We start from the raw sequence: 23,049 nt of genomic DNA, 5'->3' as shown, positions 1-23,049 counted from the left end.
GGCAGTTCTTGTGGAGGGAAGTCGTTGCTCAGGTTATTTGTGGCGTGCATAGAGATGAGACCCCTGCTTTGTAGCAAAGAGCACGCAGAACTAACCTTTGTAGTTTAAATTGTAAAAAGATTAAATCCTCTTTCAATCTTATCATCCCAAGGAAGTACTTTTAGTATGCATTTTTCTCTGCTGCATTACTTTACATGGTTATAAACTAATATTTCCAAAACTTGAGCAACTCTTTAAAATGTTCAGATCAAGCATATAATGGCAGAGCCCCTCTCTTTCTATATAGTAGTAGATGGATTCGTCTAAAATATTTTTCAGTTTTTATAATGTACTCTCTTGTGCCTAGTTTTGGTGAACTCCAGTTTTTGTTCTTAGCAGGTTCAATTTTTTTTTGCAAATCTTGTAATTTCATATTCCAATTATATTAATCTTATTAAACATTGACTGTGTGACAGCCTTGAATTGGTGGATAAATATTTTTCCTTAGAGAGGATTTTTATGGTTAAATGTGGCAAAATATGGACAGTGGCTGATTGTATCTTCCTCTGGTTACAATGCTGCAATCTGTACCTATCTCATCTTCTAGATTTAAAGCTGTACCTTACAAACTGCAGAAATTCTGTATTGTCAGGAATGGATCCTGACATTGTACTGTCCCTAAAAATGTTAGAAGAAACTAGAATAAGGAAAAATGCAGTTTCATGTTGAGTCTGCTTTGGAACAAATTAGGATTGTTATATTAAACTAGCACTGCATATGCATGCTGTCTGAAGGAATTGGAATACTAATAATAATTCATAGTTTATACAAGAAAACAACTTGTGAGCTATATTATGATCGCAGTAATGCAAGATATTTAGATGGATGTTTGTTATATTTATTTTAAGCAACATCTCTGTAAATGGTTGTCTGAAATATTTAAATTATATGCCCCATTAGGCAAATGGGTTCTCCCCTCCCTCTCCCCCCAGCCTGGCTAGAGGAATGTGTTTGGTGGGCATGGTTTAGAGGAACAATACAGTTTGACTGTTAGTTATGTCCCCATGTTTTGTCTAATGATGCTTAGGCTTTGCTTTATTAGACATTAGTTGTTATCCATGCAAAGTTGTCTTTGCTGATTTGCTATTATTATTACATGGTTTCTCTGAACATAAATAACTTAAAGCAGTGGATTTAACCATAGATTTTACCTAATATTATTTAGAAATAACTGATGAAAAACTGTTTCCCATTGCTTGTTGTTTTCCTCTGTTCCTTCAAAATCCCTCCAGTGGAATTTGATTTCAGTAATTATTATTGGAAGAACCAATACATTAGCAAAATGCAGTTATTTACAGGATATACAGTTTGTAAGTAGTGCATTGGGAGAGAGTAGAATACTTCCTTTTAGTTGTACTTTATATTTTGTACAGTCTATAATGAAGACTGACATTTTAACCTACAAGTTCATGTGCATAAATATTACGTTGTATAGATTTAAGCATCTATGTCATATTTTATGTAATGCAATAAACACTATTTCTGCATTTCTGGTAGATTTAAATTTGCATCTGAAGCTATATACTATCAGAAAACATGCCAGAACTGTTATAGTACTACATTTATAATTTGCTGCTTTTAATATTTTATTGTGTGGATATAAATCATTGACACAAATGCTGTAAACAAATGCCTTAATTGCTAAGAGTGAGACTACATTTAGCTTACCCCTTTCCAATTTAAGGGAAAAATGATAGCATGTTGTAATGCATGGCATTAGTAATAACTATCAGTGTAATCTCCAAATAGAAGTTCTGATCAGATATTGCTTCCCTGCAACTTAGATCTTCATAGAAGAATAAGGACTATATTCTGTTACATTAGTGTAAGTTGGATTCAGTGATTACTCTGGGTTTACACCAATCTTATTGAAAGTAAAATCTAACTCATCTTTATTCTAAAATCCTTGCAGTTCAGAAGAGTTAGTGATCACAGAATATTTTTCTTCCTAATTCAAAACACTTAAGACACATGCAACAAGACAAACATTGCATTTTTTCCAGAATATGAGGTAGAAATATGATATTGCTATAACATTTAAAAACAAGAGAAAAAGACATCCTGAGCTATTCTTCTGTTAAGTGACAGATTAGGTATAGGTTATATATGACATGTAATCAATAAGTAAATCTAAGATTTTGGCATGGGTAATTTTAGTAAAAGTAAGGGAGAGGACATGAACAATAACCAATAAATCAGCTAAGCCATAGCCCTGCTGCATGTGGCTGACAAAGAGAACCCTGCTTCCCAGGACTGAAGTTGCAGAAGCTATGTAAAATCGTGGTCTCTGTGACCAACTCATAGCCTTATCATAGCCAAACATGTATCTTTGGAAAGCAGTGGAACTTGACCTGCTTATTAACATTTTCCTGACCTATCCCCATCAATTTGAAAGAAGCCAAAATAAGTCTGAAAAACAGTGGCATGTGCATTTCATTTTCTATTAGCTCTTTCCACTTCATAAGAACATAAGAGCAGCCATACTGGGTGATACCAAAGGTCCATCTAGCCCAGTATCCTGTCTGCCGTCAGAGGCCCAATACCAGATGCCCCAGAAGGAGGGATCACAACAGGTAATATTTCCTAAAAACCGAAACCAAACAATCCACAAAACCCCTTAGAGTTCCGTTATACCAGGGTTTTGGGACTCCAGTGCCTGTCGCCTAGCTCAGGACGAATGTATGTGAAGTATCTCATGAGATTGAGATATGTTTATTTCTCTGCAATGTTTTAAGACTAGGCAGCAAAATATAGTAAGTTCTAATTTTTTGACGGGGTGGCTGCCAGCCTTTCATAACTCAGATTTTCACAAAGTGGCTTTTTGGTGTCCAACAGACAGTTTATGAACAGAATCTATTGTCCTTCATTGCTTTATAGACATAATAAGTGAAACAAAGTATCTTTCATATAGTTTGGATTACATTTGTTGACTATCATTGTTTCACTAAAGTTTTCTCTTTAACCCACAAATATGCATGTCTCTACCAGTTCTTAAAGGTTAGCCCTAAAGAAAACATGGGGAAAATGGTGGAAGAAGAGACAAGGAAATCCTGGGGAAAATGAATGAGGGCCCTTAAATTATTTTTATCTATTATAAAGGGCCCTTTGGTTTTCTTAATCTAGTTATTGAATTCTTACTCCTGCTAAAAACAGAGTACATCTTCTTGTAAGTTTTGTCATTACTAGGAGTATGACTGTTGATATTATGACTGGTCAGCAGTGCTTTTTTTTTAACCAAAAAATAAAAAAAGTGCCAGTACTCCAGGGGAAAAGTTGTTAAGCCCTCCCCCCAAAAGCTGGGGTGGAGCTAGCATTGCCCTTTGATGAGATGTGGCCCCTTTAAGAAACACGGTCCAGCCAACTGTGGAACATTTGCGTACGGCGGTGCCTGTACGTTCCGTTCTTTCCAGCTAAGCTCTGACTGGAGATTCCAGAACTGCGTTTGGAGTTCCCGGTACTGCGTACCAGGCAGTACTGTCACAAAAAAAGCGCTGGTGGTCAGTCTATGACAATTAGTCTAACTACTGAAGGCACTGTCACCTCTCTATGTATTAAGGAAAGTTTTTCCTGCGAGATGACAGAGTGATATTATCATGTCACTCTATGTCACCCGCCCCCCAGCTTAAACAAAGTCCCTAGAAGGGGAAGAGGTAGCTATGGCTCAGGGCTCTCCTCCCTCCGTTCCTCTGAAGGAGGACTAGGGGCTGGAGGGAGGGGCCTGTGACCCTGCAGGAGCCAGTGAGGAAATGCTCCCTCTGGCTGCTCGGGCCACCACCTACCTCAAGCTCCAGCCTGGTAGCCTCCTTGATCCCCCCCAAGATTAGCGTGCCAATGCTGGCTTCTTGTGGGGGAGTGGAGAGAGAAGAAAACCCCAACGCTCCACACTGGAGGTGGCTTGCTGAATAGTGTGCACTGTTGGATGGCCTTTGACAAGATCCTCGGGGTTTTCTCATCTTCCTGCTCCCCGACAGGAAACCTGCACTGGCATGCTAATCTTGCGGGAGAGGTGGGGTTCCAGGCTGGAGCTCCAGGCAAGTGGTGGCCCCAGTGTGCCTAGCCTGAGCTACTGGTGGTGGCAGTTCCCTGCTACACCCCAGAATGTTTGGGCTCCCAGCGCAGTGAAGAGCTGCTGCTGCGGTCCCTGCTACTCCTTGGCTCAGACCTGGCCCTCCTACAGTGTCTGGAGAGAGTCTGAGAGGCCAGGGGGCAGGCTAGTGCAACTCCTCTCTGGTGGTCTTGTGAAATGAGAAGTAGGTCCCACCCTATCTGATGGACAAGTGTAGCAGTCTCAGAGATCCATAGCAGGGGCACCATTTCAGATGGGGGGGGGAGGGGGCAACCTGTGTATGCAGTGCTGGGGGAGGAGAGAGTGAGAGGATGGGGTGGAGGAGACTGAAGACTGCAACTTCAACAGTATCATTGAGCATGCTCAGTACAAGCCAAGCAGCAAATGGGGGAGAACAACCCCATCTGCTCTTCCGCTTACCCATCTCACATTACCTCTTTCCAAGGGCTATTAAGGCCCTGGAAAACTTTAGGCTTTTTTTTTTTTCCACAGATAATTTAGCATTATCTGACAGGAACACTGTATCTAATTCTTATATACAAGAAAGAAAATTAAATTCAACACTGAATTCCATCTGACATTGTGTTGCCTAATCACCCAGTTTGGAGAGATTCCTTTGTAACTCTTATTGCAGTCAGCTTTGGACTTAACTTTTCAGTAATTTTGTGTCATCTGCAAATTTCGCCACTTCACAGTTTGCCCCTTTTTCAATAATATTTATGAGAAGTTTAAGAGCAGTGGCTCACATGCAGATCTTTTTTCCCTATTTTTGAAATGGACTATCCAGAAATGTTTTCACAATGATCTAACAATACTTTAATTACATGAATAAGAACATAAAAACGGCCATACTGGGTCAGACCAAAGGTCCATCTAGCCCAGGTTCCTGTCTATCAACAGTGGCCAATGCCAGATGCCCCAGAGGAGTGAACACAACAGGTAACAGATAATCATTTTGTTATCTTAATCACTCTACATCCCTCTCCTTATAAACAAACTCCCTTCTCCAAAGAGAAAGCTGAGAGCAGCATGTATCTGTTGCAGTTGAGAACTGCCACTAGAGCTAAGACATGGACTTTAAGCAGACCTTAAGTCTGAAATGGAGGAGTTCAAAATTTAGGCCCGTAGCCCTCCCATAAATGACACTGTTGACATTCCATAGACTGCATTGGCATGCAGAAATTGGGAATCTTTCACTACTGCTGGACTGGTTTTGAGGTTAAATGAATCCAGTCTCCAGTATCTACTCTATATTTCAGAGAGTTTGTGCATCTGTCTGTGTCCATCTGTGAGTCCATTGTCCAAGAACTCCTCAATGGTAAGAACTAGGACCATCACTTCCTCTTATCAAACCTTAAAGCAAGATCAGGGTTTGGTTGTGCCAAGACAATGGCATGTATGTGGAGTGTGATTGTTTTGCATCAAACGGAAAGGGAGGCCTGTGACAGTGGGAGAGTTATATTCACAGGGGAGCAGTAAGCACAGGGGACTGTTATACTCACAGATGACCAAAGGTGCAGTACGCATCCCAGCTATGGGGAGCAGCTGCTGTCTAGCAGCATGGCCCCTGTCACCCTGGGCTACTCCTGGGGAGAAGCCACCTACCATGCTATGCAGTGCCTGCTGCCCTGGGCTAGCCCTGGGGAGAAGCCAGCAGGCAGTCTGTGTACCTCGTGGGCCATGTTGGCTTCGCTGGCTCCCAGCTGCACTAGTCTCCTTCCACTCTGGGTTTCTGGATTCATTGGCTCCCTGCCCCAGGAGACTGCTGGCAGCCCATGGGAGTTCAACTGTTATCTGGAACCAGTAAGTATCAGCTAATCAGTTAACTAGTTAAATGTTTATATCCCTAATAGCTAGTGATGATAATACTTTATCTTGTACAGCATTCAACGTACAGGCTGCCCCCAACTTGCGATGTGATTGGCTCCGGGGATAGCGTCGCAAGTCGGGGGTGTCATAACTCAAGCCCGGATTTACGACAGGTGTCGTAAGCCATCGTACATGCGAGGCCGAGGACATAAGTCAGGGGATTTTGGCCCCTTCCACACTTATGGAAAAGGTTGTAAGTGTTGGGGGTCGTAAATCAGGCCGTTGTAAAGCGGGGGCCTTCTGTAATCAATAATCCTCAAGATAAAATTGTAGTGGCAAGAAGACCACATCAGTGAGGACTTCTTTTGGTTTAAGTGACTGGTTTGTGTGTTCGGTGTCTTCAATTCAAATCTACTTATCCCTTTGTCTTTTATCTATGAAGCAATGTGGTGGCCATTTTATAAGGTATTAAGATTCATTTAGAACACATGGAGAAGATGACAGTTCTCATTTATTTATCCATTTTATATTGTACTGGAAGACCATTTTGTGATGTTGGAAAATGTGCAGTGTTATGGCTCACATCAAATATGACGGCATCCTTAGACACTTATTATTCCATAAGGTACTTGAAAGTACTGTTTTAAATCTTCTTTGTTGCCATTTTTTCTAAATATTGTTTTCTTGCATCTTGTGTACATGCTTTTTTTATTTCGGAAGCTTCTACAATGTTTCCATGAGCTGTGGTGTGGAATATGCCAATGCACCACTGATCTACTAGGTTCTTATTTGTAGGTCAGTGACAAATTGAGATTTTGCTGTTTAAGCGGTATCATCTCTTTGCTGGTTCAGTGCTTACATGGCATTTCAAGTTGGCTAAGGATTAAAAGAACACTGTTGAAGAATCTTTCACAATTTTACTTGTACACTTTTTGCTGTGCTAAGACCTTGGAAGCTTGAAATCTGAAGCCTTTCCAACCAACTCTTGTCCTCCTCCAGAACAGTAATTTTCTTGCATTTTATTTAAAAATACTGAAGTATTTAGCGGAAGAAAAACTAATAAAGAATTACATTGCAAGAGTGAACATTATAGCCTGGGTTAAGAAGAGAAATCAACTACATCATTTTTGGCTCAGGGGAATTTTGACATTATAATAAAACTCAAGTTCTTTATTTTGTCTCTCTCCTCCTCCTTTTAGAACTGTGCACTTATTCGAGGTGAGAGGGTTTGGGTAGAATTCTCTTTCTCTTCACGGAATCAGATCTGGAATCATAGGCGGCGAGTTATATGGGCTCGTGGTGCCCATGCTCCAGCAATATTCAGAGCCAGGGGCCCTGCTCCACCAATATTTGGAGCTGGGTCTCTTCCCTGGCCCTGCCTGGATCAGCCCCGGCCCCAACCTGCCGGCCCCCCATGCGTGTCCTCCCCCCCCCCGGCCCTGCTGTGCACAGCTTTCAGTCCGGCTTCCCCTTGCTGGCACGCGCTGCCGGCTGCTGCCATGCGCGGGATTTACAGGTGAGCAGGGAGACGTCCAGGCGTGATGTGATGTCACGGCCCGGGACTTGAAAACTGCTTGGCGTGGCGTTGCACCGCGTGGCCTAGCTCCGGGTTTAGAGTCCGGGGACTTCTGGGGCCCGACTGCAGACTCCAGCCCTGCACAGTAGAAGGCAGAAGGTAAGGTAAGGGGAAAGGTAAGGGGAGAGGGAGGGAGAGGGGGATGAAGGAGCTTGTGCAGAGGGGGAGGGGGAAAATAGGGGAAGGAGTGGGAGTGGAAGGGGCTTGTGTGGAGGGGGAGGGGAAAATAGGGGAAGGGCAGGAAGAGGAAGGGGCTCGTGTGGAGGGGCGGGGGGAATGGGGAAGGAGTGGGAGAGGAAGGGGCTTGTGCAGAGGGGGAGGAGGAAGAAAGGGGAAGGCACCAAGGGACAGCGTGGAGGAGAGACAAATGCCAGGGGGCCAAGTGCTGACAATGAAGAAAAGGGCAGGAGGGAAGGTGTCAGTGGGAGGGGGACAGGGTGATGCTGGGAGAGGAGAGGGAAAGGGCACTGGGGGTTAGAGGGGAAGGGGAGGTGCTGGGAGAAGGCTTGAAAGAAGGGGGTGGGCATGAGAAAGGTGGGGATGGAGCAAGTCATGTGTGAGGGCACGGGCATGAGGGGAATGGGGCAGAGAGTGGTGAGGGGGTGGGCATCAGGGAAAAAGAGGGCAAAGGGGGCAGGGGCAGTAAGGGAAGAGGGAGGCACCAGGAGAGTGCAGGGGTAAGGGAAGGTGCAGGTGCCAGAAGATTCTGGGGATGAAGCAGAAGGGCAGACACCTGCAGGGGAGGGACCAGCACCAGAGGACAGAGGGAGGGCTGGTGTGTAGAGGGAGGTGTTAGGAGAGGGGACGAGGAGGGGTAGCTCACATGATCACAGTGGGAGTGGGCATGGGGACAGAGAAGGGCTGGTGGAGGGGGGCAGGTCACAGGAGGGCTGAGGGCAGTGAGAAGGGCAGGAGTCAGGACAGCAGAGGAGAGGGAGAAGTTGGGGGGCAGCAGGCACCAGGAGAGCTGATGGAGCAAGGGGAGGAGACATGGCAACAGAGAGAAAAGGTAAAGGTTTATAAAATATTTATTAATAACTTGGGTACCACAGTGGCACATCCAAACAAGCCACATGAATTCAGTACTGTTGTGCAACACAAAATTCATTCTGCTCATGGGAGGAAACTCTTAGGCTATGTCTACACTGGTGGCATCTTAACGCAAGAATATCTTGCACAAGAACACGTCTACACTGCCATTTGCAAGCTGTGCTGTTGCACAAAAGCATCCATGGCAGTGTGGACACTCTCTTGCACAAGAAAACTCCGATGGCCATTTTAGCCATTGGGGTTTCTTGCATAAGAAATCCCTGCTGAGCAGCCACACTGCCCTTTTGCGCAAGAGAGCTTATACCTGTTAGAAAAGAGTGTTGCTCTTGCGTAAGACACCCTCTCTTACCACGCCGTACTGTAAATTTCCTTGTGCAAGAGCAGGTGGGAAGTGTGGATACTCTGTGGGTTCTTGCGCAAGAACGGCTGTACTTGCACAAGAAGCCATGAGTGTAGACATAGCCTTAGAGGGAACACCTCCCCCAGCCTCTCTGCCCCCAAGTTAATGTCACAGACATTGGGTTAATGCAATTGCAGGATAGTTGCATGAGAGGGGTTTGGTGGGGGCCAAACTAATCCCTGTTGGTAGGAGGATGGTAGGAAAAGTCCTTACAGAAGGGTCACATGACACCTTTTACTTCTGATCATGTGTCCATCTTGCCCCGAGCGTGTTACCTCCAGAGGCCTGGTTAATGGGGGCTAGAGGGTGTGGCTAACGGGGGTCAGGGATGTGTCTAATGGGGGTCGGGGCGTGGTTAACAGGGATTAGGGGGTGTGGCTAATGAGGCACCACCAAAAATTATACAAACCTGCTGCCCCTGTCTGGAACATATCTCTAGAAATCGTCTAGTGCAATCCCCTGCACTCATGGCAGGACTAAGTATTTTTTAGACCAGCCTGACAAGTGCTTGTCTAGCCTGCTCTTAAAAATCTCTAGTGATGGAGATTCCACGACCTCATGTATTTACATTCTTTTCAATGGATTTCCAAGATCGTTATTCTCAGCTGGACACTTAATCAAGTGTTACTCAAATCACAGTTCCATTGAATTCATCTGGACTCCACACAGTTGTGGTGTTCTCCTGGGGGAAAACACTTTGCAGGATCAAGGCTTACACTTCATTTTGCACCTTATGGTGATGAGGAACAGATTTTTTTGTAAACTTATTTCTGAGAGCATAGAAAATGAACTTTGGAGCTTACCAAAGAGAAAAGGGAGTACAGTCCATGTCCCAAGGTCGCTTAAAATCTAGAAACAATTGGCACGGAAGGAATGTTATTACATTACATTCTTTATGTTAATATGTAATTTAAATGCTATTTGTAATCTTTTGGCAGTAAGTTTGAGGAATATTTTCAAAGTTCCCCATAATTCTCTTCCCAGAGGAGACTATTCAGTGAAGAAATTCAGTGTGAAGAGAGGTGTCTGAAAGATGAACTCAGGAAGGTTCTTCAAAGCATAGGGTTAGGGTTCTCTGTTGTTCCATGCATAGGATTAGAAATTCTCTGTTAGTACAAATTGAGAGGCCTGTTCTCTTGGAATTAAATTATTTAAATTATTTAAATAAAATTATTTACAGTTGCCATCAAGTTCTGAGTGGCAGCGGTATGCAGCATAATGACAAGGTCCTAGGTGACCATAGACTTGGTGCAGAACTGTAATTTGTTGTCTTTGTGTACTTTCTTAGATCTTGTTTTGGGAATCTAATATAAGTGCACACTTGATTGTTTTGACAGTGTTCAGATCTCTGAATATTTATACTCAAAATGTTTAAAATCTTGACCATGCTTTAAAAATTTTATTTAAGGAGACTTCTCAATTGGAGTCATTTTGAATTGTCTAATTGGAAATGTGTTACGCTCTGGAAATACTGCCAGTTCAGGAAGATACATTTTAAATCAGTCCAGACTGGAGTTAGTTGAATTGGGATTTTTTTAAAATAAATACACAATATAAAAAATTATCCTTGCAAAAAACAGCCCCAGATTAAGTATGGGTAACAGATATAGTGTAGATGTTTCTTAGTTTCTAGAAATTCATCTGATTTGATATATTCAAATATAAATAAGTACTTTGTATTTACTAAATAGCTCCAAAGAAGATATTTCTTTATAGGAAAAATATATCACTTATCACTGTAATGATATCTTTGCTTAATTTATCTATTTTTTCCCCAGTGTTAAACAAGTTAGTGAAACCAAAGCCACTCTAGCCAGGGATTTAATAGTCTGTTAATCAATTGTTATGGCCGCGTAATTTCTGCACATGACTTGGAAGCATATCAGCCTAATTCCTCCAAGGGCTTTTTCCATTCCAATACACAATTTTTCCTTAATGTGTGTTATGCATTGAGAAAGTGTCACCTTTATTTTTTACAATTAAGTCCTTGATCATTGATTTATTTTGATTATAGACAATAATATAAGTGCTCATCTAGGTAGCCATAGCAATCCTGCGAGTAATAGATGTTACTACTGTGTGATTTAATTAAACAACAGAGTCCACCATTATTTTTAAATTCTTAATAAACTACATTTTAGTAGGAAAAGTTGGAGATGCCAAAATATACAAACTCTTGGCGGCCTTACTCTAAAGCTGGCTAATAAAATGTAGGATATCTTGGGGTTTGAGAGTCACAGTATGAAGCTGGCACTTAAGTGCATTTCTGTTTGTACTTGAAAAACGTTCACTTGGATCACTAGTAACTATGGGTAAAGCCCACCTCTAAGACGAACAAAACGAATACTCTAGTAGCATTTTAAAGACGTCATCTGAAGATGTGAGTCGTGCCCACAAAAGCTCATTGTGGCAGGGTTACGGGTGCGAGCGACTCTCCTCTTCTCCTCCGGGAGCAGGGGGCTCCGCGAACCCACCACCTTGAGCTCAGTCAGTGAATCCCTAAGCAGGGTCTATCTGCGGTGGGACCGGTGGGTGCGATCGCCCCTCTGCCCTAGTCGGTAAAGGGGGTTCAGTGGACCCTCCACCACGTCACCCCTAGCGGGAGCTAGAGGCTTAGCCCGTCAGCGGGACTCAGCGTCTTTGCCCCCTTTCCATCTCTTCAATGGGCGGTTGCGTGTCTGTAGGGTTGGGGTGCGACCACCGTCCCCCCCACTGCCCTTGTTATGGGGGATTAGGTCGATTGGGGTGCTCTCGTGCAGGGGATTTTGGAGGAGTGGTGACCCGGGCCCTCCCTCTTCTCCGGGTCCCAGCCCGGGGCCCTAAGTGGAGTACGGTGCCAGTGGGCCTCCCTCCACGGCAGGCAGGGCTGCAGCCCTAAACTCGCCTGCCCACGGGCACCAGAAGTGCCCTGCCCAGAGCTCCTTCCACTCCTCGCCTTCTGGCTCCCACAGCGGGATGCCCGCTGGGTCACTCACCCCGCCGGAGATGCTGGGTTTGCCCAACCAGGATCCGGGGACTGATGGAGCCGTCCTTCTTCTTCGCCCGGGGGGCGGGAGGCTTGGTACTGCTGGAAGCCAGTGTTGCCACCTCTCCCCTTCCTCCCTTCCGGCGTCCCGCGGCCACTTCTTAAGGCGCCCAGGGAGTGACATCAGGGGGTTTGCTCCACCCCACCAGGCCTTCCCCTCTAATCTCTCCCCAGTGCGCATTCGGGGCTCCGCCCCTGAGTGCATGTTGCCCCATGCCGCCGGGATACTTTCCTGCGCGTCGGGTCAGGCCCCGCCTCTCCCGCTGTGGGCTTTCCCTGGCTCCCCCGCGCCTCTGCTCTGGCCGGTCGGGACCAGCCCCACCGCTTCCTGCTGCGGCACCTGTTACCTCGCCCGGGGGGTTAACCCTCCCGCCAGGGCCAGTGCAGACCCCACTGGGTCCGTCACACTCATGATACCATCTACATGTTTTGTTAGTCTTTAAGTTGCTACTAGAGTACTTTTTGTTTTTTAAGTTTTTCTATTTACAGACTAACTTGGCTATACCTCTGAAGTTCTGAGATTAATTTATTCAATTCTTTTTGGTTATTTTGTGCATTTGACAACACTGTCAGTTTCATTTGAAAATGTAGCTTCTTGTGATGGGCACTAGCATGACAATATCACTCATGTGCTGACCTGGGAGCCTATGTACATGTTTCTGTAGGAGAGCATTTACGAGTACTAGCAAAGCTGAACCAGAATGTTGAGAGGCATTAGGCTGGAGTACGACAAAAGGAAAATAGTCCCAAGCACTTTCAACAGAACCTTGAATATCAGCTGATATACAGAATCCTCCGCCCCTCCCCCAAATGTTTTATTAGGGGGAATTAAAAAATAATGGGTTAAGTGGTGGAAAACTGGAAAATTGAAGTTTAAAAATGTAACTTGACAGTGTCCCTTTAGAACAGGGGTGGGCAAGAGGCTGCCAGTGGGCCAGATACAGCCCACCAAGCCACCAGATCTGGCCCACGGTTGTTTTGCTGGGATCCTTAAGCATAGTGCAGCGGCAGCCACATGAAATGTAACTGCTTTATTCTGGGAGTGAGGAGGGAGGCTTTGTGCTCTATTCTGTCCCTCAGCAAAATCACTCAGCTCCCATTGGTCAGTTTCCAACTTCATTGGCAGTGGAAGCCAATAAAGCCTCCTCCTGCCCTGCTCCCACCCCACTCCTTCACTCTGCGGGAGCAGAGCCACATAAAGCAGCTTGCAACTGCAGTCTTCAGGTTCCTGTAGGTCTGCTGCCTGGCAGCTACCTAGGTAAATGCCTCCCAGCCAGAGAGAGATGGGGCTCTTGTACCTTTCAAAAGTGAAATGCAGAAGTTCTTATCGACTAATCGTTGGACTATTAACTAATAGCTTCTAAAACGATTAACCATGTAAGCGATTAAAATTTAAATCAGTTCCATGGTTAAATGAACTATGTGGGACCGTGAAATTTAACATCCCTATTTGGGACCAGAGTGACACTGAATCGTGTCACTACTACACAACAGTTCTCATTTGATACACATAACAGATTCAGGTCAGTTGCAAAATCCCTGGGTGCAGGATGTTTAAGTATACAGGCAGTCCCTGACTTACGCGGATCCGACTTATGTCGGATCCGCACTTACGAACGGGGCTCTCTCGCCCCGGAGCTCGCAGGCAGCGGACCGCCACCTCGACCTCCAGGGCGAGAAAAGCTGCTCCCGGTGCCCCGGGTCTGCTGGGGACCGTCTCCAGCAGACGAGGGGCACCGGGAGCAGAGCCGCAGCCGCGGCGGGTTCCGCGCCAGAACAAAGCCTCAGAGGCGCAGCACCCCACCGCTGCGGCTTTGCTCCCTGTGTCCCTGGTCTGCTGCGGGGGGGGGGGCGAAACTAGTGTGCCCCCCCCCCAGCAGACCAGGCTTTTGTTGTGGACCCTGGGGCAGAGCAGCTGGGGTGCTGCCAGTTGGTCCCGCAGCGCTGCTCTGGGCACTACTGGACCAACCCAGCAGCACCCAGCTACTCTGCCTCAGGCATCCCCAAGTCAGCCGCTGCTGAAACTGACCAGCGCTGACTACAGGAAGCCCGAGGCAGAGTTGCTCTGCCTGGGGCTTCCTGGAATCAGCCGCTGATCAGTTTCAGCAGCAGCTGACTCGGGGACTTGGGGTTCTTAAGTTGAATCTGTATGTAAGTCAGAACTGGCGGTCAGTTTCAGCAGCAGCTGAATCTGGACGCCAGTTCCGACTTACATACAGATTCAACTTAAGAACAAACGTACAGTCCCTATCTTGTACGTAACCCGGGGACTGCCTGTATGTTTCTTACACTTAAGAACAGATCATTTATCTCTATTAAACTTTTCTGTAGTTCTTATTCTGTCACTTGAATTAGCAAATAGTAATCTGGTACAATATATAGTGTGGATATTTTGATTTAGAAGTAAACCCTATTAAAAAATCCCTAATAAATACCCATCTAGTGTACTTGACAAAGCTGTAAGGCAAAAACATGATGCAAGAAAGTTTTATTCGTGCTAATTTGCAAAACAGCTATAAACCATGATGAACTTGAGGTGCTCCTAAGGTTTCAAAAGCAAAATTATATTGTATGCAGGACCCAAATTTAAAAGTTTCCCAGTAAATTTAAGACATAATCTCTTTTTGTCTATGAATACAAATTATATTTAACTTTATTTGATCTCTATAATGTCATGTACAGTGTCAAACATGAATTCTGACTTAGAGTGGCAATGTTCAGTTTTCTTGTGCTGCAGGCTGGATCATACCATGCTGGTATAACTACTCCACAAATTGTTAGTCTAGCTTTCATTAATTCAGTGTGACAATAAAAGTAGTGAGTTATTGATGGCAGTTGAAGTGACACCATTATGACTGTAATCAATAACCCGCCTGCACAGAATAATAACTACCACCAGGAACATATTTTGTATTGATTCAGAAATCTATACCTCCTTCAGTTCCTCCCACACTTTACTTCCTTCATTTATACAACGAATTCTCTACTTTTGAGAAGCCATTTTATAGTTAAATACTAAGATATGATGGCATATCCAGATGTAAAACAGTCCTAACTAAGCTTGAAACCTTGGTAAAATTTTCTGATCAACAGAAATAATTCACATTCCAGCTTCCACTTCAAATTAAAATTTGCGCACTCTCCCTTCTCTATAACTTCACTGTTCACCTTTTTTCTTCTTCTTTTTCTTCTGAGTTTCTCATTAAATGAGGAAGTTTTCATACGAGGACACTATTTTAAAATATCATTGCTCTCTCAGGGCTTGTCTTCACTACCGGTGGAATCAATGCTGCAGCAATCGATCCACCGGAAGTCGATTTATTGAGTCTAATAAAGAACTACTAAATCAACTGCCAGTTGCTCTCCCATTGACTTCAACACTCCAGTGGAACAAAAAAGAGTAAAGGTAGTTGACAGGTGAAACTCTCCCATTAATCCAGCATGGTATGGACCCCACATAAATAGATTTAAGCTGTGTTGAGTTGAGTTACGCTACTAATGCATTTCAAAGAGGCAGACCGTGGACTCTATGTGGCACTGCCACTTTGAAATGTCATATGCAGCCCCCAGCTGGCCCCAGGCTGCATGCAGCATTTCAAAGCAGCAGCGCCATGTGGAGCACAGCATCTGGCCCCAGGCTCCACACGGAGCTGCTGTTTTGAAGCACCCCCTCTATTGCCCCCCCCTTTGCTGCCTCTTTCTGACTGAAATGTTGGCGTATCCAGATGTAAAACACTCGTAACTAAGCTTGAAACCTTGGTTAGATTTTCTGATCAACAGGAGTAACTCATATTCCAGCTTCCACTTGGAGGCGACTAGTAGATTAGTGTCAACTGTCCAATATGCATTTGGTTATTGGATAGTTGACTAGTCGTTCACATCCCTAATTTACGTATCTGGAGTGATGTAGATTAGATCAACTGTGGGAATTAGTTTAGACAAAGCCTATACAGGTCAGATTAACCTTGTGTGAAGCCTGGTCAGATTGCATCCCCATTCCTCCCTGAGTCCCCACCACCTGCTCTGCCCAGGCCTTGCCACCACTCCATCTCTTCTTGAGGACATGCTTGCCACTTGCAGGGGGCGGAGATGAGCGAGTGGAGGTTCCCGTGGAAAGGAGAAGACTATAGGTGGGGGGGCAGGGCCCTTTCTGATTGTAGTCCCAGAACTATTGCAAGCCAAAAAAAATCTACTTATAGGCTGTGTCTAAACTGGCATGATTTTCCGGAAATGCTTTTAACGGAAAAGTTTTCCGTTAAAAGCATTTTCAGAACAGAGCGACTAGATTGGCATGGACGCTTTTCCGCAAAAGCACTTTTTGCGGAAAAGCGTCCATGGCCAATCTAGACGCACTTTTGCGCAAAAAATCCCCGATCGCCATTTTCGCGATTGGGGCTTTTTTGCGCAAAACAAATCTCAGCAAAAACAAATCTCAGCAAAAGTTTTGTGCAAAAGGGACTTTTGCCCGAACGGGAGCAGCATAGTATTTCCGCAAAAAGCACTGATTTCTTACAGTAGGAAGTCAGTGCTTTTGCGGAAATTCAAGAGGCCAGTGTGGACAGCTGGCAAGTTTTTCCGGAAAAGCAGCTGATTTTCCGGAAAAACTGGGAAGTCTAGACACAGCCATAGTGTTAATAAGGACTTTGCACCAGAAACATCTACAGTCTGCTTCAAATGATCACCAATTAAGTTCAAGACCTTCTTGTTTGACTATGTTCTATTCAGAAGTAGTTACTGCAAAGCTATTCCAGTCATCTCAACTGACACAAAAAAGCATTGAGCTGTGTTTTAAGATATCTGGTTGATAAGTCCTTCATAGGTCCTTCCTGTGTAATCACTCTGAGGAATAGCATGTCATGTGAACTAGATTGGACATTTAGACTGGACCTCCCCCCAAGGTCCCTATCTCTTTCTTCTTTCCCATAGAATTATTGAATGTGAAAGGAGAAAGTAAGTAGCTGTTGGACTCAGGGACGGATCCTGACCTAAGAAATTTGGTCTATAAGGTTTCTGAAAGTATGTGATGAGAATTTCAGTTAACTTAGGCATCAGTTGTGTTTTATATATTTTTGTAAACATTACTGACTTTTATGCCTCATTATTTGTGTTCACTGAAAATCTCTCTTTGTAATTAAACTTGTTATTATTTTATCTAATCCATTGTGTTTAAATGTAAGTATTGGGGAAACTACATGTGGGGTAGCAAGTTGAATACATATTATTTCTGTTAAAGAAATAATGGACTTAATACAACCTGTATGTCCAGGAGAGAGCTGGGAAGTAAAAGACATAAATTTTTGAGGTTGTGTTAGTGTAGGAGTGGGCAAGATACCTCTCATGGGCATATCCTCAGCTCTGGAAACAACCAGCCAATAGGAACTGACACCAGCCAATCTCTCAGTTCCTACTGGCTGGAAACAATTTTTCCTATTGTTTTCAGCCAATAGGAGCTGAGAGATTGGCCTTGGCAGTGCAAGCCTCTCCCCACTTCTGGAGCTGAGATCCACATCAAAGAAGCGGCCTGCAGTTTTAAGCTGTCTGGGGCTGCAGCAGGCAGAAAGCCCAGCCTTCGTTGGGGAGGAGGTACTGCAGGGCTCCTGGTCAGCACCTCCCAGCTAGAGCCTGCCTCTGGCACCCCTGCTCCTTCCGCACCCCAGTTTCCTTCCCCAGGTCACCATCCAAACCCTCTGTACCCCTCGCCCCAGGTCACAGCTCCCTCCCAGACCCCCCTCTTATATCCCTCCCCCAGGCCAGAATCCTTTCCTGCACCCATCCCTCCTCCCAGACCCTGCACCCCAATCCCCTGACCCAGGTCACAGCCCCTTTCTTCACCTAAACTCCTTCCCAGAACTCACACCATCTCCTGCATCCCAGTCCCTTACACTGTGCACCCGTCTTCACCATCCTAATCACAGCAACTCCTCAAGGGTATGTCTACACAGCAAAGCTATTTTGAAATAACAGCCCTTATTTCGAAATAACTTTCCTAGCCTCTACACAGCCAAAGCGCTATTTCAAAATAAATTCGAAATAGCAGAGCACTATTTCGAATTTGGTAAACCTCATTCTATGACGAATAGCGCCAAATTCGAAATAGCTATTTTGAAATAAGCGCTGTGTAGACATTTATTTCAAAATAGGGGGCCTCCAGCCTTCCCAGGGTGCCTTGGTGGCCACTCCAGCCTCAACCAAGAACAGTCCACTCCCTCCCCCATCCCTGGAGCCCTTAAAGGAGTTGACTCTGGCCACAGTGCCTGTGCCGGCTCCAAGCGTGCCAGCCCAGAGCCAGCAGTCACTGCCCCTGACCCAGTGGCCCCAAAACGTGAGCCAGCAAGCCACTGGCAGCCAGCCCTCCACCGCTCCCCAGGAGCAGTCTGCCAGCTCCCAGGAGCCTGCCAAGGTCCAGAGAAAGCAGGTGCCTTCCTGCTCCAGGGTGGAGATCATGGATTTCATTCAGGTTTGGGGGGGGGATGCCTCCAACTTCCATAATCTCCACACTAGGTGGAGGAACACGTCTATCGAGGGCAGGATAGCTGCCAGCCTGGCCACCAAAGGCCAAATGTGAACCCAGGAGCAGGTTTGCATGACAATCAAGTTGGTCCAGTGAGACTTCCAATCCTGAGTCCTGAGCTTCTCCTTCCCCTTGCTTCCCCCTTCCAGCTCCCTCCTTCCACATTTTCCCCTCCCTTCTCCCAGCCTCTCTTCTTCCCTCTCCCACCTCCTTTCCCCAGTCTCACAGAGTTTCATTCCCTCCCTTCCAGTTTTGTTAAATAAAGAGAGTTAGTGTTCATGAAAATACGTGTATTTTATTGACATCAGGAAGGGGGTTTAGGGAGGGTTAAGTGGAAAGACGTGAGGGAGGAATGAGGCACAAACCCCCAGTGGGCCAGACCAAGGAGGCTCTTAGTGCTCCTCAGGGTGGAAGCTCTCCCGTAGGGCCTCCTGGATACTGACTGCCCCCCCCAATGGACCTCCCAGATGGCAGCCTGCAGAAAGTGCAGCCAGGCTTGCAGCAATGTGTCCAAGAGAAGCACCAGAGTGCCCAGAGCAGCTCTGGCTCCATGTTGCAGAGTGCTGTGGTGTCCTGAGTGAGGGCAATCAGAGCACGCAGAGACAAAATGCTTTGCTGTCCCTTATCAAGGTAGACAAGCAAGCAGGGAAACCTGAGAACTGGCTGTCCGAGGAGAGTCCCTTTAAGCACAGACATCAGTTAGCCTCTGGCAGCTGCCCCACACAGTAAGTCCTGACTTGGTGCCCTGCCGGAACTGGTTCCGGCCAGCCTTAAATGTGATTCAGAGACCACTCAATGTGGATGCGAAATGCATTTTGTGTGTAGACATGTTATTTCGAAATAGCTATTTAATAGTTATTTGAAATAACTATTTCAAAATAAAAGTGGCAAGGAGTCCTGTGGCACCTTATAGACTAACTGCAGTGTAGGAGCATAAGCTTTCGTAGGCAAAGACGCACTTCGTCAGATGCATGTAGTGGAAATATCCAGAGGCAGGTATAAATATGCAGGCCAGAATCAGGCTGGAGATAACGAGGTGGATCCAATCAAGGAGGATGAGGCCCACTTCTAGTAGCTGATCTGGAGGTGTGAATTCCAAGAGAGTAGAAGCTGCTTTTGTAGTTAGCAAGCCATTCACAGTCTTTGTTTAATCCAGAGTTGATTGTGTCAAACTCGAAGATAAATTGTAGCTCAGCAGTTTCTCTTTGAAGTCTAGTGATAGAAATGTAGCCGTGTTAGTCTTGGGTAGTTGAAGTAAAATGCAGGACAATGTAGCACTTTAAAGACTAACAAGATGGTTTATTAGATGATGAGCTTTCGTGGGCCAGACCCACTTCCTCAGATCAAATAGTGGAAGAAAGTAGTCACAACCATATATACCAAAGGATACAATTAAAAAAAATTAACAAATATGAAAAGGACAAATCACATTGCAGAACAGAAAGGGGATGCGGGGGGTGGAGGTGGGAAGGGGGAGGAAGGAAGGTAAGTGTCTGTGAATTGCTGATATTAAAGGTAGGGAGAGTGGGATGTTTGTGAGTTAATGGTATTACAGGTGATAATTGGGGAAACTGTCTTGGTAATGGGTGAGAAAGTTCAAAGTCTTGTTAAGTCCTTGTTGGCAAGTGTCAAATTTTAACATGAATGACAGTTCAGAGGATTCCCTTTCAAGTGTAGATGTAAAAGGTCTTTGTAGCAGAATGCAGGTGGCTAAGTCATTTAGAGAGTGTCCTTTCTGGTTAAAGTGGCAAGAAACTGTTTTCTCTTTGTGATCTTGTCTGATATCTGTTTTGTGGGCATTAATCCTTTGGCGAAGTGTCTGAGATGTTTGTCCAATGTACATAGCAGACGGACACTTTCGGCACATGATAGCATAGATTATATTTCTGGATGCGCAGGAATATGTGTTCTTGATCTTATAACTCACTTGGTTAGGTCCAATAATGGTATCAGCAGAATGAATATGTGGACAAAGCTGGCAACGGGGTTTGTTGCAAGGGAAGGTACCAGGGTTGGTATTAGTGTGGTATGTCCTGTGGTGGTTGGTAAGAATCATCTTGAGGTTAGGTGGTTGTCTATAGGAGACTATGGGTCTGTCTCCCAGAGCCTCTTTGAGTATGGTATCCTGTTCCAATATAGGCTGTAGTTTATTGATAATGTGTTGGACAGGTTTAAGTTGGGGGTTGTAGGTGATGACAAGTGGTGTTCTATTGTTGGTTTTCTTGGGTCTGTCTTGAAGTAGATGGTTTCTAGGTATTCGTCTGGCTCTTTCAATTTGCTTTTTTATTTCTCTGGGTGGGTAGTTGAGATTTATAAATGCTTGGTAGAGATCCTGAAGCTTCTGGTCTCTGTCAGTGGGGTTAGAGCAGATGCGGTTGTATCGAAGGGCTTGGCTATAGACGATGGATCGTGTGGTGTATTCTGGATGGGAGCTGGATGCATGTAGGTAACTGTATGAGTCGGTGGGTTTTCTGTAGAGAGTGGTGTCTAATTTTCCATTGTTGATTTGTACGGTGGTGTCCAGGAAGTCTGGTCCTGAAGTCTTTGAAGTCTGGTCCTGAAGTTTTTTTGCTGCAGGATGGCTACCTTTAGATCTGCAATTGTGTGTCCAGGGAGATTGAAGTGTTCCCCTACAGGTTTTTGTATGTTGCCATTCCTAATATCAGATTTGTGTCCATTGATTCTTTTACGTAGGGACTGTCCAGTTTGGCCGATGTATATAGATATTTCGAAATAACACTGTAGTGTAGACATATCCCAATAGAAAAGTGAGGCCTTTGAGCACTTTCTAAAATCTAGGAGTGGTCTCCCGCCAAAAATTATTGTCCACTTCTGTGTTTGTGTCACCCTGAAGCATAGCCAATGCTAGTGAGAGACAGAGTGTAACTCAAGGGATACCTCGACTTTAGTAAGGCGTTTGATACGGTCTCGCATGATATTCTTATTAATAAACTAGGTAAATACAACTTAGATTGGGCTACTGTAAGATGGGTGCATAACTGGCTGGATAACCATACTCAGAGAGTAGTTATTAATGGTTCACAATCCTGCTGGAAAGGCATAACAAGTGGGGTTCCGCAGGTCTCTGTTTTGGGACCGGCTCTGTTCAATATCTTCATCAATGAGTTAGATATTGGTATAGAAAGTGCGCTTATTAAGTTTGCAGATGATACCAAGCTGGGAGAGGTTGCAACTAATCTGGAGGATAGGGTCATAATTCAAAATGACCTAGACAAATTGGAGAAATGGTCTGAGGTAAATAGGATGAAATTTAATAAAGACAAATGCAAAGTTCTCCACTTAGGAAGTAACAATCATTTTCATACATACAGAATGGGAAGCGACTGTCCGGGAAGGAGTACGGCAGAAAGGGATGTAACGGTTATAGTGGACCACAAGTTGAATATGAGTCAGCAGTGTGATGCTGTTGCAAAGAAAACAAACATGATTCTGGGATGCATTAACAGGTGTGTTGTGAACAAGACACGAGAAGTCATTCTTCCACTCTACTCTATGCTGGTTAGGCCTCAGTTGGAATACTGTGTTCAGTTCTGGGCACCGCATTTCAAGAGAGATGTGGAGAAATTGGAGAGGGTCCAGAGAAGAGCAATGAGAATGATTAAAGGTCTAGAGAACATGACCTATGAGGGAAGGCTGATGGAATTGGGTTTGTTTAGTTTAGAAAAGAGAAGACTGAGGGGGGACATAATAGCCATTTTCAGGTATCTAAAAGGGTGTCATAAGGAAGAGGGAGAAAACTTGTTCATCTTGGCCTCTGGGGATAGAACAAGAAGCAATGGGCTTAAACTGCAGCAAGGGAGGTTTAGGTTGGACATTAGGAAAAAGTTCCTAACTGTCAGGGTAGTCAAGCACTGGAATAAATTGCCCAGGGATGCTGTGGAATCTCCATCTGTGGAGATATTTAAGAGTAGGTTAGATAAATGTCTATCCAGGGGTGGTCTAGACAGTATTTGGTCCTGCTGGGAGGGCAGGGGACTGGACTCGATGACCTCTCGAGGTCCCTTCCAGTTTAGTATTCTATGATTTTAAGTGTGGCTGGCAGGCTGCAGCTGCACATAACCACTCAGGGTGTGTCTTACATGTTAGAAGACTGTTTTTGTGCAGCCCAGGTGGGGACTCCTTTAGCAGGATTCCAGGGCCAGGGTGGCACATCTGCTCATTTGTTTTGATTGTACCCTCGTGTCACACTCACTAGCATGTGGGAATATATTTTCGGTTCTTATCTTGCCCTGTGAGAAAGGAAGATACATTCTTGGAAAAAACCTTTGCCATGTTAGCCTTTCCTACTGATCTTTCACTCTGACATGTTTCATGGGTGATAAATGTACTTTTCAACCTTTACAAAATGCTTGTTGTATTGATGATTATTGCATTCTCTATCCATGCAACTCTGCCTGACCAAAGAAACAACCTGAACATTTAACTTGACACAAGAAGGTGTTCATCAGAGTTTCAGAGAAGAGAGCGATTATATTGGTGCTACTGAATTTCAGAAAGATTGACATTTACATGGCCGTTGATGTCTTATCACAGAATTGTAGTTTGTTACATC

General features: G+C 44.8%; 1 protein-coding gene across 13 annotated transcripts in view; it reads left to right on the top strand.

The window, feature by feature from the left end:
• Nucleotides 1-23,049, top strand: part of ARVCF (ARVCF delta catenin family member) — a 592,161-nt gene that overhangs the window by 1,421 nt on the left and 567,691 nt on the right. The gene's annotated exons all lie outside the window — the stretch shown is intronic.

The sequence above is a fragment of the Pelodiscus sinensis genome, chromosome 15, assembly GCF_049634645.1.
Source record: "Pelodiscus sinensis isolate JC-2024 chromosome 15, ASM4963464v1, whole genome shotgun sequence".
NCBI lineage: Eukaryota > Metazoa > Chordata > Testudines > Trionychidae > Pelodiscus > Pelodiscus sinensis.
This window is presented reverse-complemented; position numbering and strand designations above follow the sequence as displayed.